The sequence below is a fragment of the Amblyomma mixtum genome, chromosome 3 (assembly GCF_055824585.1).
Source record: "Amblyomma mixtum isolate Tamu chromosome 3, ASM5582458v1, whole genome shotgun sequence".
Classification (NCBI taxonomy): domain Eukaryota; kingdom Metazoa; phylum Arthropoda; class Arachnida; order Ixodida; family Ixodidae; genus Amblyomma; species Amblyomma mixtum.
Genome location: NC_143014.1, coordinates 411,942,218 through 411,957,770, shown reverse-complemented (window position 1 = coordinate 411,957,770; position 15,553 = coordinate 411,942,218). Strand labels below are relative to the sequence as shown.

Sequence of the window (15,553 nt, the reverse complement as noted above, 5' to 3'; positions counted from 1 at the left end):
GTTTTGTACCACACCTCTTGCTGGCCAGCAACAATGCAGACATATACCGCTTGTTTTCCACCAGCCGGAGCTTGTATGTGTAACATTTTACATATGAGCAGTCAGCAGACATACAAAAAAGAAAGAACAGATTCAAAGAACAAAATTTATTGCATCTACGGTGCCAGTACATCGTGAAATGCATTGTGCCGGAGCCGCTGAATCGATGAGTCATATCGGCACTAATCGTTGCACTCCTCTTGTAAGAGAACTTTTGCAGTGCCTTGAAACAAATTCCTCGCCAAGCTCTTGCACGATGACCTGGCTGTACATCGCAGCTGCAAAGAGGTGCATGATGTGATCATGAGTGTAAGTACAACCATCGCATAAAAAAGACAAGAAATAAAATAACACATTGATCTTAGTGGCGCGCAGTGTGCGAGAAGGTACTCGCAACATATGTTGAAAGTATAATTTCTAAATGACTCTTAATATAAATCCCCACACTAATAGCAAAATGTTGAATTGAATTTAACAATTTTTTCCCACCGTATTGCTAATTTCTAATCCCAATTTGCCGTGTCACACCCTTAAATGCATATTAAAAGTCACAAAAAGAGATAAATATAGTGTTTAATACAAATCAATCTATTTTTATATTTCCTATCAAAATTATATGTCTATTGCGAGCTGGTTGTTTGCCTTTTTGTTCCAGCAAAGTATGGCACAGGTGGTAGCAGCTCCTCCCTATTGAACAGCTGTGAGCAATTTTTTTTTCGCTATGACATATAATATTCCATGCAAAGACGGCTTGCACAGTTTTGCGAAATGCGCTGAACGCAGGAGACCGAATACACTTTTTTTAAAGTAAGCAGATTATCGATGCCGCTTGGCATGCATGTAACGGGGCAGACGGAAATCTTACTTGAAAACCACACGAAATCACTCTTCCGTTAGTCCATGGGTGATTAATTCAGAGACAACATGGATAAAGTTCGCTGGGAGCAGGAATTCCGCTTTTCTCGTACGCCTGCAACTGGCCAAGACAAGGGCACCCGGCACGGGAATATTACACGCGGCCAGAAAACTGCTGCAGTGAAAGAATAAGCGCTTCTGGTACTCATCTTGCACAAACGATAGACGACCAATGTCGTAATGAACGCAACATGAGTCGGGCCACACGACACTCCGCCACGGTGATTGAAGAGATAGTCAACGTTCGGTAAATCCATTTTTTCAAAGCTGAAAAATAAAGTTCTCACCATTCTGTGCATGCCTTTGCGCTAGACATTTCGCTGTGAAAGTTGCCATTCAGAAGTTGGCGCCAGTGCTTTGTCGCTTTCTCGTTTCCTGCCGGAGAAAAAAAAGGTCGGCGCTGATTCAAAGCGGCAATTACGCCAAGAACCATATTCATTTCCGAACACATTTCAATATAAAAGTATGGTGGTACTCACAAATAGAATCTTGCAGGCCAGGCTACTGAAATCCGTCATAATTGTCAAATCGTATCGGGTGCGGATTCTCGAGAACGAACGGCGTCAGCTTGAGCGCGCATGCTTCGTCGGCACGCTGGTTGTGTGGCTTTTCGCCGCCTTGCTAGCTACAGGCGATACTCGTTGGGCGAGTGTTCGGGAAAGGAGGAGACGACGATGGGACAGGTTTCTTATATTTTTCGGAGAATTTGCTGCAGCAAGAGAAACGGCAGCTGGAAAAGGGGTAGAAGAAAATCTAGGGAGGGTGGATGAGCGGCGTTGCGCTTAGTTGGGCGCGAGGGGAAAACAGGTTAGAGAAGGTCAGTGTACCTAAAATCACAAAGAAAAAAAAAACTCCTAGCATGGTGAGGGCCAGCGCTCTTCCAACAAAGAGGCTCGGCCCGGCAAAAGGCGGCTGTATGGGACTTCAAAAAGGGGGTGGAGAGGGGGGGGGGTGAAATGAGTGAAAGAATTCCGGAATGTCCGGAGTGTGCGCCATAGGCGTTGAGCACGTGAAAAGCGGCAAGGAAACGACAATGCGGAGATGTTGGAAGTGGAAACGTGGAGCTTGGGCATGAATTTCGTCAAAACGGCTCCAAACATTAGCGTAATCTCTGCGGTCGTGTGCCTCTTTGGTTGAAGCTGAGATAAACGTGTTACTATGAAAATACCGGAAATATAAAACAATAAATAAAATTAGCGGGAACAATGCGTCTTCTTTGAGTGTTTTATATATGATACTTGTGGCGGACTAAGTAGGATGACATACGTCCAAGCAACACCATTCATCAATATAATCCAATGATTCGCTTCTAGAGCGACGAATACTCTACATTTTATACACACCAGTGTAGCCAGGTCGGTCTAAGCCGTCATGCGGCCCACCCGTGCGTGTCTGCGCTAGCTCGAAATGACGCGGCGCGCTAATCAGCAATGCACCTGTTATGGCTCATTGGTATTAAGGATACGCGCAAAGAAAAGGCAAAAAAAAATAGTGGAAATGCGACCGGGAAAAAGTTCCGATCTTTAATTTGATAAACGTGATAATTTAAAGCAACAACGTATGCTAGAGCCGTCGTTATAGAATACCCAAAAATCACAGCAGAATAACAAAACAATTTGCGACATTAAAAAAACCTAGCCACCTTAGCTTCGCGGCTTCAGGAAGCAGAGCCGTTTGTTCGCTTATTATTATTTTTTTAATTTTACATACATCTACATTTTCTTTCTCGTCTGCTGCTTCTTCACGCAGTAAATGCGCAGCAAGTTGTTCACGTCAACTGTTTATTTGCGATAAAACCAAAATCCCGTTTTACTCACATCGTTTCTTCTCTCAAAATGCGCCACGCAATAATTTGTGACCTAGTGGAAAAAGCGATTTATTTGTTTTTTTCTAGGGTGAGCATCCTGTGGGTGAGGCATTGTATTCTGGATTGTGTAATACGATTCAGCGTTTCGTGCAGCATAAACTTATTAGTTAAGTTGAGCCTATATCTTGAGACACGAATTTGAACCGGCAACCTATAATCGGGGGCTGTGGTATGCGAGGTATGCGAGAGATATGCGAGGCAGTACGTTAATTAGTGCGTTATTATACCATTCCTCGGATCGAAATTTCATTTTCTTGATTGTGGCACCTCTTTCTCTCTTTCTTTTTTTTTGCATACCATAATTACAAAAGACGCCGCTTTTCAAAATTCGTATACCTTCGTGAATGAATCTGACCTCTGCTCACTTTCGCGCAATCAATTACATCGCGCTTTTTATTGTAATTTCGCGTCAGAGTTCGACGCTAGCGCTGTTGTTGGTCATAAAAAATAAATAAATAAACAAGTCCGAATATTAAAAAAAAACGGATTGAGAGAAATAACCACATATAATCACAGGGACATCATTTGGTGTGTCGTGGAGCGGCACTGCCAATACAGGGAAAACAGCGGACAAGTAGGGCCATCATAGCGGGTGTAATGAGGCGGCACTGCCAATATGGGGACGACAGCAGGAATTTAGGGCCATCGTTGGAGGTGTAACTAAGTGGCATTGCCAATATGGGGAAAACATCGGACAAGTAGGGCCATCGTTGGAGGTGTAACTAAGCGGCATTGCCAATATGGGGAAAACATCGGACAAGTAGGGCCAATGTTGGAAATGGCACATTGTGGCAGTGCCAATATGGGGACAATGAAGGCAACATTGGTCCTGTATAGGGCCACACATAGCCAACAGACTCCCAATATTGGGCCAACGGTTTGTGCTGCCTGGGCTGTTTGCAACCGGACAATGCGCCCCGCCAACAAGCAAGGCATCAAGACCGCTCAAATTTTGCTTGCAATTCTGTCCTCAGATGCTTTCCCGTTCGGAAAGCCGTGAAAGCAGACTTGTGCTGCTCTTGTTTTTCCTTTTCGTATCCCGTGGCCTCTGTCTCTCTCAAGAATAACGGAGTAAACACTGCCCCTGGAGCTCAGAACACAGTTGTTCTCAGCGTTGAAGACAGAACTGTCGTAGTCATCCATGGATCGCAAGCAGCAGGTAAGAAGGCTCGTTTCTATTCCTATAGCCCGACATGGTCGACACAACCAGCGCGCTCCTGGATTTTTGCCACTCACGGTGCCGGAAGTCCACGGTGCAAGTAAATTGTTGGCCAGCTGAAAGAGCCTCCTATCGAGCGCCCGAATGGCGGCGCCACCGACGGCAGCGGCTTCTCCGACTGCCTCTGGGCGAAGACGACACGAATGGCTGGGATGTCGGTGGGACGTGCAGCACAACAGCATCCGAAGTATGGTGGTATAAGTGGCCTCCGGGAACAGCGGCATGCAGGACACATGAAGCCATTGTAGGGAACGCAAGGAAAAAACCGAACGTGCTGACAATGGCTTGAACTGTTTTCCACTAAGAAAAGGAAAACAGGTCATCAATTATGGAAAAAGTATTCATGTAATAACTTTGGACTCTCTCGGTCTGAACATCCCATCTTCTTAATATTCAGCTAGAATTCTCCGATTTTGAAAGCACGTGAATGCTTCGTGCAAATAAAAAGAGATCTTTGCACTGCGCTTGCACAACAGGAGCGCACAAGTTCATCAATGGGCCGTCACTCTATGTACGTACGTGTAGGTCGTTTGCCCTGATATCTCGGGGGGCGGCAATACCGCATTTCTCTCTCCTTTTTTTCATAGCAGTGCTATCAGAGCTCTTAGCTCGGTTATACGACGCTCAGATTTCGGGAGAAAGAGGGGGTGCCGCCCGAGGCAACATGCGCTGAAGTCTGCAAGCTTATGCGACTGCCCGCAGCAGTTCGCCGTACGGCGTGTGACCTAACCTACGTGTATGGTCACGATATCTACATGTATGGTCTACACGTGTATGGTGACGACATCCGCCTTTGGTCACTTGTGCCGTCTCTCTATCGAATTGATTTCTCGATTTTCATATTTAATGTCCATCTCTCAAAAGAAACCGCAACGAAATATTTCAGCGTGGTTTTGCCAGGGGTCTCGGATTACGCGGTGCTGGAGTGGCGCTTGGTGGGCGAGGAGAAATGGCAACTCATAGTTCACAACATTGATGGATTTGTCTTTCTCGCAAGTGGTATAGCTCTGGACGCAACTGTGGGGCCGCTTATGCGACTTCACCCCGGAGAAGCCTCAGGATGACGCAAAAAGCGCTTCTTGTGGCAGCTATGCTTTTCGCTTGAATGAAACTGCTTCTGCGACCACGACTAACCACCCCGTAGAAGTGTCAAATCAGCCGCTTGAAAAATAAAATAAAGGAGAATAATAATGTTGTGTATCCGAGTTCAGGAGCGAATCGATATTCCTGCTGTCGTGTTGCAAGGCCCCACACTGAATATATGGCACGTGCTTTCTTTTCGCACTAATTCGATGGAGTATTATCTGCGCGCTTTCCATTGGGCAATGGTTACTCGTCGTTAGACTGCCGCGACCTACTCTAACTTGGTGTTTATGCTAGCAGGAATGCATCGCCATTGAAACAGAATTCCAGCTGATCAAAAGCAAGAGCTCACACATTGACGTCTGTACGAATGAGCCCTTGGGCTCTGAGGTGTCCATTTTTAAGGCAAAATGCGGGCGCCTGTTTGGAATTTTTTATTTCGCACTTTTAGAAGCTGAGATAACAAGCACTTACTCAAAGTAAAATTTATTCGCGAGAGGAGTGGGAAAATGCTGCTCCGGTGATCCTGCATTTGTCGCTGTGCCTGCGTGCGGACCACCACACACCTGTAACTGTAAGGTGTTAAACGCAAGTCACTATTGCTGCTCAAATGCAAGTGCCGTTTTCACGCAGCAGGTGATCAATACAGCATTACGAGTGCTTCCCAATTCAAAAGGAAGAAATAAAAGAAACCTTGCGGGTTTGCACCTGTTGTTACTCCTCTCTAGATATTTCTCTATATTGGTCGGGACAAACTTGCATCCGTGATTACACCACACGAATTCCTTCGCAGGCATTTGTCACAGCATGATACCAAATACGTCAAATCTAGCTGAACCCAACATCAACTTGGACCTGTCTATTAAACGTCGTCGGGACGCTGGATGTGCAGTTAAGGCGTCGTTACCTTCCCTATGCACTACGTCTCTCTCCTTCCTTCCCTTCCCTTTCCCCCAGTGTGGCGTAGTTGAGTATGGCCCCGTTCCCTCCGACTGGCCTCTCCAGCATTGCTGTCATCAACTTCTTCTGTCTTTGTTCTTCCAACTCGTTCCTTTGCCCGCTTTTTCCCCGCGGGGACTCCCCGTGCTTCCATTTTAAGTGAAGAAAGTTGAGGTAAGCCTCAAGGATCCTCTGAACCCTCTGTTACAAGGAACCTAAGCAAAGGACGGAGAAACGGGACCTCTTTAGTAAAGTGGGGAGTGGGGCATCGGGGCCCTCCAGCGCAATGATGGGCCGCCAAGAGGGTACCAGACAAACGCTCGCTGATCAAAGAGCTCGCCACCTCCTTTTTCGAGAGCTTACCGAGATTATGAAACTTCGCCAGGGTTATGGTTACGGTAGGCTTTAGATAGAGACTTAAACAGTTTGGTTTTGTTTGGTTTATGGGATTTAACGTCCCAAAGCGACTCAGGCTATGAGGGACGCCGTAGTGAAGGTCTCTGGAAATTTCGGTCCGCTGGGGTTCTATAACATGTACTGACATCGCACAGTATACGGGCCTCTAGAATTTCGCCTTTATCGAAGTTTGACCGCCGCGGCCGGGATCGAACCCTCGTATTTCGGGTCAGCAGCCGTGTGCCATAACCACTGAGCCTCCGCGGCGCCTTAAACAGTTAACCATTAACTGCGTCATTCCACAACAGTCTCCGTTAGATTTTCTTTTGGTTATTATTACGTTAGGTAGTACGGATGTACAAGAAGTATGAAGTACTGCGAGGTATTTGAAAAGGAATAATGATGCCTGGGGCGCTATGCTGGAAGGCCCGAGTTTGCTGAAACTCCGAATCTTCCCGAGCTCTGGCGACGCCCTCGGATGAGTGAACTAATGGTAGCAAGACAAAATCCCACTCTCGTCACGCCTCCAACTTCATTGGGTTATCTGGATATATTCCGGGCTTTATCATCACATCGGCGCCACCTCATGGGCTTCTTGGGCGGTCTACAAAGAACGGGTCACGTGAGCCAACCGCCGGTGCACTTTTCATTTGTGTGTCGCTCCACCAAGTGCAATGCGTGTGCAATTAGACAAACGAGGTTTGTTGAATTTTATAATGCACTTAGTACACCTTAATAAGCATTTTATAGTGTGCAAGATTTGGATTGAAAGCGCTTTAGAGTGATTCATGCACAATTAAATTTTGCTTTGTACCGCGAGGGAACGCTAGCAACGCTACGGTCCCGTCATCAGCTGACTGCCGATGACGACGAGGTACATGTGCAACGCTGTGAAGGCTACGAAAGTAGTCCGCAAAAAAAAAAAGAGAGAGGTGTATCACTCCGCGCTGTTCTGTGGCCGTGTGGTCTAACGCGTCGCTCCGGAGAGTCGACGGGCAATGAATGGGAGTGCGTGGGTTCAAATCCCGCATGGTGAAACTTTTTTTTCGCAGATTTTTTTTTCATCGCAAGTTGAATTTCGCGTGACTTGAATGAGAAAATTCGTTTGGTTCAGAATCGCTTGAATGTATGTCATGTTCTGAAATGAACTGCATGCATCTGTTCATTTGATGCATACCGCGTTAATTTGAGCTGTCCGAAATTCGTTGTCACTGAGCTCGCACCGGCTTTTTGTCAACAGTGGCGGTTTTCTTCCCGATTCTGCTGCATTGTGACTATACTTTTTAGATGCAAGCGAGAGGTTTGTGCGAAAGATGACATTCATTCGTCGGGTTTTAATTAGCACAGCGGTGAATGCTCTGCAGTGACCCGATTAACAAGTGGCCGTCTGCAACTTTCGATTTCGCCGTTCCCGAGGAGCCCACTTTTTTGTGGGCCTCTCTTAAAGTACCTGGCTTGTTATGAATTGTTCAGTGCAACCAGTTAGCGGCAGATCCAGTCTTCGCCAAAAGAGTCTGGGACCGACTTTGGCTCTGTGCTGTAGAGTAGCCCAAAGGACTTGGCGAGAACAATTATTTTTTACTAATCGCAAAGTTCAGAAACAAGATGTCTGTTAATTTAGAGTGCTGGTTTATCATGCAGGAGCGCAGAAAACATGTTCTAGACTTATGAATCGCCTATTTTCTCTGTATATGTGTCACATTCTTGTGCATAACTGCCATCCTTTTGTTTTTGTTAAGATATCTTTCGTTCTTAAGCAAAGCGCGTTTTCCTTTGTCATTGAAGAGAGCTCTATAACTTGGCTATTATATGCGGCAAAAGAGCAGTATATTTAAACTGACTGGTCAAATTATTTTTACACACACCACCTCGATATGGCCTGTTTTCCCATGTTAAGTGTTAAATTTTGAACATAGCGTTGATTCACACAGTGACAGAAAATAGTACTGCCTCAAGAGTCAGCTTGGCTCGATTTCCCTGCTCTCCTAGAAGAGCAGAAGCTGCTCAGGCAGGATTTTCATGCAGGCAGGTAAAAAGAGTTCCAAGCTGTGGGGGCGTAAAGTAAGAATGCAGAAAAAGTTGTACAATGCTAGGAAAAATATTTCGAAAGAGCAAACAATAAATAAGACAGGACATTAAAGAATGCTGACCCTTCAGTGTTTGCGAGAAATGGTTTATTCTGGAAATAGCCAGTGACATGGATCACAGTGCATACAAATTAAAGCACACGTGCAGTGGATGTACACCAACACACAATAAGTCAAGTGCTCCAAAATTGAAAAAAAAAATGTGGAGCCATCGAACAACACTATTTGATAAAACGAAAACCTGACCAATGTACTAACAAAGACATGACTCGAAACAAATTCACACTCAACTGAGCAAGAGCCAGCTTGAAATCATTCACACCTCCGAAAAATTAAGGACAAAGCGTACAATACTAGCTACCTCAACACTGGCATTGCATAACATGTCAAAACGACCAGAGATTGACAGTAATGCCAGACAACACCAAACCAAGAATCCCTTTTAAGGACATGAAGATTAGACACCCATACATACCATTCCTAACCCTCACACACAAAATGAGGACAATGCCTAGGGTTTGTGAATGTTCCAACTTTTTGGACAGCATAATTGAATAAATTTCTGTTCAGTTAGTCGAACGAATCAAACAGTATATCTTCAAAATTATTTTAAATGAATCCAAATTTCTCGCAAATTTTCAGATACTTTTTGAATAATTGACACAACGCTTGATTAAGCTCCACTGTATTTTTCTGGAATTAATCTTCCAAAAACTGCACACATTGACGACGTGTACCAGTATACGTATTCTAATTGGAAAAAGTACTATTTGCACTCCCTTACAAATTCTACTTCTATACAGACACTATTAACACGACCACCTCACCACCTACATGCCCGATACAATTTGATGCAATGAATTGCAATGATGCAATGATTTGATGGAAATGTTAAAATTTTTGGTGGAAATGTTACAATTTCCGCAGTAGATTGATCAACACACACACACCCACATGCACACATATTTCACATTTCCGCCCACATACGCACAAAGGTGCTCACAGCAAGCCGATGAGTCCTCACTCTTTCCTCGGTAGCATGTGTATTACACATCAATTCGAAGTTCCTCTATGCCAATCAAATCTTCATCACTGGAATCAGTGCTCGACTCATCAAAGGAGGAGTTGCACGAGTCAGAAATGCTGAAGACAACCGGTTCAATTTCAGCGTCAACAATCATATCGCGTTGCCATGCTTCAGCCTCAACTTGCTCCACATGAACACAACAGTTTTGCCAGTTTTCCTGGCTTACAGACGCCAGTGCTTCCGGCAGGAGCTTTTCCACTTCAGCCAAAGTGAAACATTTATTGCAACTATGAATATTGCATAAGAATGCAATCTGCCAAGTGACACAAATGCTACCGTTCATAAACCCATTAAAATGCATGCATGAAATAGCTGGAAAAATCTATGCACTTATTACATGCGCAAACATAAGGTAAAACCAAAAAATATCTACACTGTGTGTAAAACTGCTCAGTTACTGATAAACGGAAGCGGTTTTTGAGGTGTAATGCCCCCAAAGTAACTCAAGCGATGAGGCATGCCATGGTGAAGGGCTGCCAATAACTTCGACCATATGGGGTTCCTTAACATCCACTCACACTGCACAGCACACGGACCACTATCACTAATAAATGGGAGAACATTCCATTAACCATGATATGCATGAAAGCAAAAACAGAGCATTCTTACAACCATTGTGTTCAATGCATAATGTGCCTTCCTCGTGAAATAGTTGGCCTTCACCATGTCAGGGCTGGACTTCAAAGGGGCCTTTACGCCAAAGTAGGTCCTATCGACGCATTCCACCACGTCTGTGATGCCGCCGCGCAGAAAGAAACGCTCCTTAACATACGCACGCTCGGCCGCAGTCGTGGGGAAAGCGAGCCACCGCTTCTGCACAGCCGCGTCGATAAGCGCGTCGGAGATTTCCCTCATACAGCGGCTCACAGTGCTTTGGTGGCGTCCAATATGTCATTTATGTCATTTAGGCCGAAGCCAAAGCAGAAAACGCCCGCGCGGTCTACTGCGTTCAAGGCATGGGAGATTAAAAAATTATTTACTTAAATAAGTGCCCCCAGCAGCGCTGTTTCTGAATGTTCGCGCTTTGGCGCGCAGTGGACCGCGCGCTCGTATCAATTGTTTGCATTTTCTGCCTTCAATTCAGCCGAAATGCGATCGTGGTATCGGAGATAAAAAAATTATACGTATACTCAAACAACTGCCCCGACCTATGTTGCACTGCTTTATCGGAAATTTTTGTACTGCGATCGGTTTGATTGCGGTGCACACGGTGGAAATAGCATGCGCGAGCGAGCTCGTGGCGCAGCATTGAACATCCTCAGAATGTTGTTTTTCGACAGGTGTCTTTTTCACAGTCTTAACCAAAAATTAACTCCGCCAATAGGAAGTGGTACGACATAAGACTAGACGTGCGGCCTAGGCTTTATATGAGTGGATGGTGGTGCAGTGCGTCCATAATATATTCTCTCAAAAGCGGGTTTGCTCGTGCAATCGGCTCTGCGTAGGCGCCTACTCGTCTGAGTTTTAATTTTTTTTAGTGCAGGAAAGCTTAGAGATTATTCCGGAATTACTACATATCTCGCAAACATTGCAGGCTAACGTTTTCAGGAACCGACTGACGGTAGTCTCTTACTGTTTGCTTGTAAATAACTAGGTGAATACGATGACGTAGTTGCGCACTGTAACATTGTTGGGAGCAGAAGAATTTTGATGAAGGGTTAATTGTTTGAGATGAATAACAGCAATCAAAAAAAGGCTTTTAACCGCTGCACCGTGCGCAGCTACAGGGCTGCACGACTCACTAGAATGTTGTTTGTTTAACTGATTGTCACCTTGGGTCAGCATACGCAATAATGGCTTATAAGAGGACATGTCTTCAATCGTGTAATTGCCTTGCATAATGCGCAGCAGTCTGGACTGCCGCAGTTCAATAATCGCTTTCGGTCGAAGCAGCGCGAAAAAAATTCGAGCCGAAAAAGAAAAACTCGAATTAACTCAGTCCTGTTCTATGCAAAACGTTGTTCGTTTCGGAAGTATCTTCACGCGTAAGTTCAAAACACACAAAAAAAGTATGCAACTATGCTGGACGCTGGTCCTCGCATGCATTCTCAAGTGTTATCCACGCAGATTTCGAGTATTCAAGCGATAGTTCGGTTACTAAGCTAGGCACAGTAACGACGGATTTTGGTATGAACCCTGCCAGAACAAATACGGTCAGCAGTGCGCGCAGCATGAATGCTAGTCCTGCACCACGAGCAGCATCAAGAGCGGGAGCTTCAACCGCGAGAACTGCCCCTTTGGTACCGAGTTCGTGAGTGAAGGAGTCCAACTGCAACAAAACGAACACGTCCAGTGATGCGCGCAACATGCAAGCTAGACCTGCACCGCGAGCAGCATGAACAGCAGAGTTCAACCAACATGAAGCGTAAGTTTTGAGTCAAGCCGGCGAACGAGTCCGACTTCAACCACGAATACGCCACGTAACGCGCGCTACATCAAAGCTACGCCTGCAGAGCCTATAGCAGAGCCAGCAGCGTGAACGGCGGGGCTGAGGCAACGAAAAGCAAGGCTTTCGTAGCCCGCAAGCGAACGAATCTATCTACAACTATGACAAACGGCGTTAACTCCGAAGAAAGACGGCAGTCGCTGGAGCTTCACACCAAATCCTACGAAAAAAACTCGACTGACAACTGAAGAGCGGCACTCGCATCGTAAAGACGGGGACCAAGTTCATTATCAATGCTTTCCCGGCCGATCCTATGCATTTGCCGCATTGCGTTTTTGTGGACAGAACGACGAAAAAACTTTCCCACGGCCTCCCCGGGTGTTGCACCCGCAAGTGCAACAAAACCTCGGCGTCCCCGCAGCGCGTAGACACCATCAAAGCTGGGGAAACGCTCCCGCCAAAACTGTGTTGCACCAAAAGCAAACGAAGCGCGATTTCTACCCTTTCTTCTTCTTGAGATTCATGGCGAATATGAGTTGAAAACTGGGCACACGGCGCGTTCAACTGTCTCCTCTGGGAGGGGGTCTTGCAATGTTGGCGTCGAAAAACCTCAGAGTTCGGCCCATTTTTGAGTCCGGCGCCTCAGGTAGGCGGGAGATGAGTAAGTCGGTGCTTGTTGTGCTTCTAATACGTCGTACGGCATTTACAGAGACTCGTTTGGCGCGCAGAGATACGGGCCAGGATGATGTCTCTGCGTAAGTAGCAGCAACGTGCGAGGAGTGCGGGAGACGGAAAAAACACAGGATGGCGTTTCGGTGGTCCGTGTCTATGCTGCGCCACAGGTTGGGTCGAATGTCAAGGAATGGCAGTGCATATAGAAATGTAGCAACTGCGATGCCGTTGTAAAACTGCAGAGCAAGTGCAGGAGAGCAGCCGTCGCCCTTCGCGATGAGCTTGTTGGCTGCTCAGTCGACTTGCTTTGCCTTCTTCCTGAGATGGGTGACTGCGGGGCGCCACGAGAGTTGGCTGTCAATGATGAGGCCAAGGTATCGGGCAGAGGGCTTCCAAAGAATGGGGGTGTCATCGAGTTCGAGAGGGGGAATGAGGCATCTTGCAGCAGCGCGTGGGTGGAAGACGAGAGCCTCTGTTTTTGTTGGCGAAAGAGAGAGGCCAACAGAACGGAGAAAAGTGTGGACTACATTTAGTGCAGCTTGGAATTGAGCGCGAACTATTCGTCCCTGTAGGGTAGGACGAGAGCAATAGAGGGCAATGTCCTCCGCGTAAATGCAACAGCGGACTGGAAAGCCATTTGTGAAATGGAGGTAACCTGCGAGTTTAGCCAATACTAGTTTAAAAAGAAAGGGGCTCAAAACGCTGTCTTGCGGCACCCCAGCAACTAGTGGGCGAGGTGTGCTCATAGAGCTGCCGGCTTTGACGCGGAAGGAGCGGCCGGTGAGAAAGGAGTGTATGTAATGGAACAGCTTTCCTTTCACGCCAAGAGAGCGAACGGAGTCTAATATGGCAGCGTGTGAGAGTGTGTCGAAGGCACTTTCCACAACGAGGAGAAGGAGGTAGGCGCGTTGATTGTTGTGCTTGGCTTGTTCAAGGAAAGCTACAAGTTCAGTGATGCAGTCGGCTGTCGAGCGGGAGTTCCGGAAGCCACTTTGCTCTTGAGCCAGTGCGGTAGAGGTGTCGGCAATCCACTTCAGTCTTTGAAGGGCAAGTGCCTCCATCGACGATGGCGCCGACGTATGCTGCAGAGCCAGAAAGCGCGCGTTAACACGTGACCACGGCTCATCAGCCAATGAGAGGTTCGATTCTCCGGCGGCGCGCTAGGAGAGGATGATTGTCGGAAAGTTCAAAGCTTTTCGCTACTTTTGCTTCATTGAGGCTTTCTCTGAGGCGGTCGTGCGTAGACCACGAAACCGCAGTTGTAGCAGACCTGTCTGCGATGCGCGCTTGAAAATTACCGCACAGCAGCGCCGGCAAAGGACAAGGTAGCTTGCTGGTATGATATCTTCCTAAATTCGGAAGCAGACTTAGGACCGAGCTGAAGCAGACCGTCATAAGAGCGTTCGTTATGCAACACCCAGGTAGTTCTTTTATTTGTGCAGTTGTATATGGCACCCAGCATGAATTACTTTCCATTTCAGCACAGCGGTCTATCTTAATTTTGCTATCCCTGTAAACGTTAGTTTAGAGCCGTAAAGTATGTATATAAATGAGAGTTCTGTCGGTTTTCCTGTGTAGCAATGGTATTTGATTTGAACTTTAATCCATCCAGTAAAAGTTTGCTTTCTGTGCTTGTAGATATCACTCAGTACATTTTCCCTGTCGAATGTTGGGCAGGGTCGCGTACAAGAGCCTGCAATGCATTAGGTTTTTCGGCGCATGTGGACTGAACCGAGGCGAATTTAAACGCTCTTTTTTTTTGCGCGCTGCAGGCAAAAAGGAGGGCAAATAAAATTCTTTAGCGATACATAGGATACACAATACTTTATTTACGGAGATTAAACCAGATCTATAGTATTTATCACATAGTGTTCGTTCTAAACACGCAGCAATTTCCTGTGGAGCGGCTTGCTGGCGAGCTTTTTGCGGTTGGCTGCCCTGTCAGTGACAGTCGCGCCTACGTTAGATAAGAGTGGCCTCACGAACTTATCTAACACCACAGATACTGTGCTTGCGGCGTGGTCCTCGCTTGCTTTGCAAATAAAAAGGGAGCATTGCTGGATTCTCGGAAGTAATAGCTGCAGCAACCTGCTGCCGCATGTTGCTCATTTTTATATGCGAGAGCAATATCAACAGCCTTATTAGTGGCCACAAGAACACTGACGAACTCTGATTTTGGGTAGGTTAATCCCCAACTTGACTGTAGGCTAATGAGCCCCATCAGCAATGGACTAGACCCATCCGACAGGTCAGAAGCTGTACCTTCTACGTTCTTCAACACCTCTCGCCACGAACCCTGCTATGTAATCAATGCTCGCATTTGTGATGCTTGATGGCGGCCGCTGCACTGAAATAGAAAATGCCCATATTAGTATCCCAACCTAGACATTCCTCAATGTATTGGAGAATTTTCCAATCATGGCATTCTTGCCACTCAGTTATCATAGCCTTCACATAAAGCAAAGTGGTCGCTTTTTGGTTGCACTTCATGGGTGAAGTAGGTGAACGAGTGGGCACTCACGAGGCATCGCTTTCAAGGCTGTGAAGAAAAAACTCAGCCCGATGGCATGCAATTTAGACGACATGTTGCACAGTGAAAGCATGTGTTGCCCCCATCAACTCTTCAATTACCACAAAAGCTGCATAAAGAAGCAGTTCGCAACTGTCTAACAACGTACTTCAACTTCCTTGTCACTTCAGGAAAGAGTCAGAAAAAATGTCTGAGGCTTAGCTAAGGTTAAGCCTAATCAGATGCGAAGCATATTGATGGCTAGGCTTGGTCGTCGCTGAAATCAGCCCTGCTTCTAGGCGGCATCCCAACACCTGGCCGCTTCGTAAGTGCCCGGAGAGCGAGGCAAGCTCA

The 15,553-nt window shown here is 46.4% G+C and overlaps 1 pseudogene; it reads right to left on the bottom strand.

Moving 5' to 3' along the window:
* Nucleotides 1-14,567: 14,567 nt before the first annotated feature.
* On the bottom strand, nucleotides 14,568-15,275 carry LOC149357679 (uncharacterized; annotated as a pseudogene).
* Nucleotides 15,276-15,553: the final 278 nt, after the last annotated feature.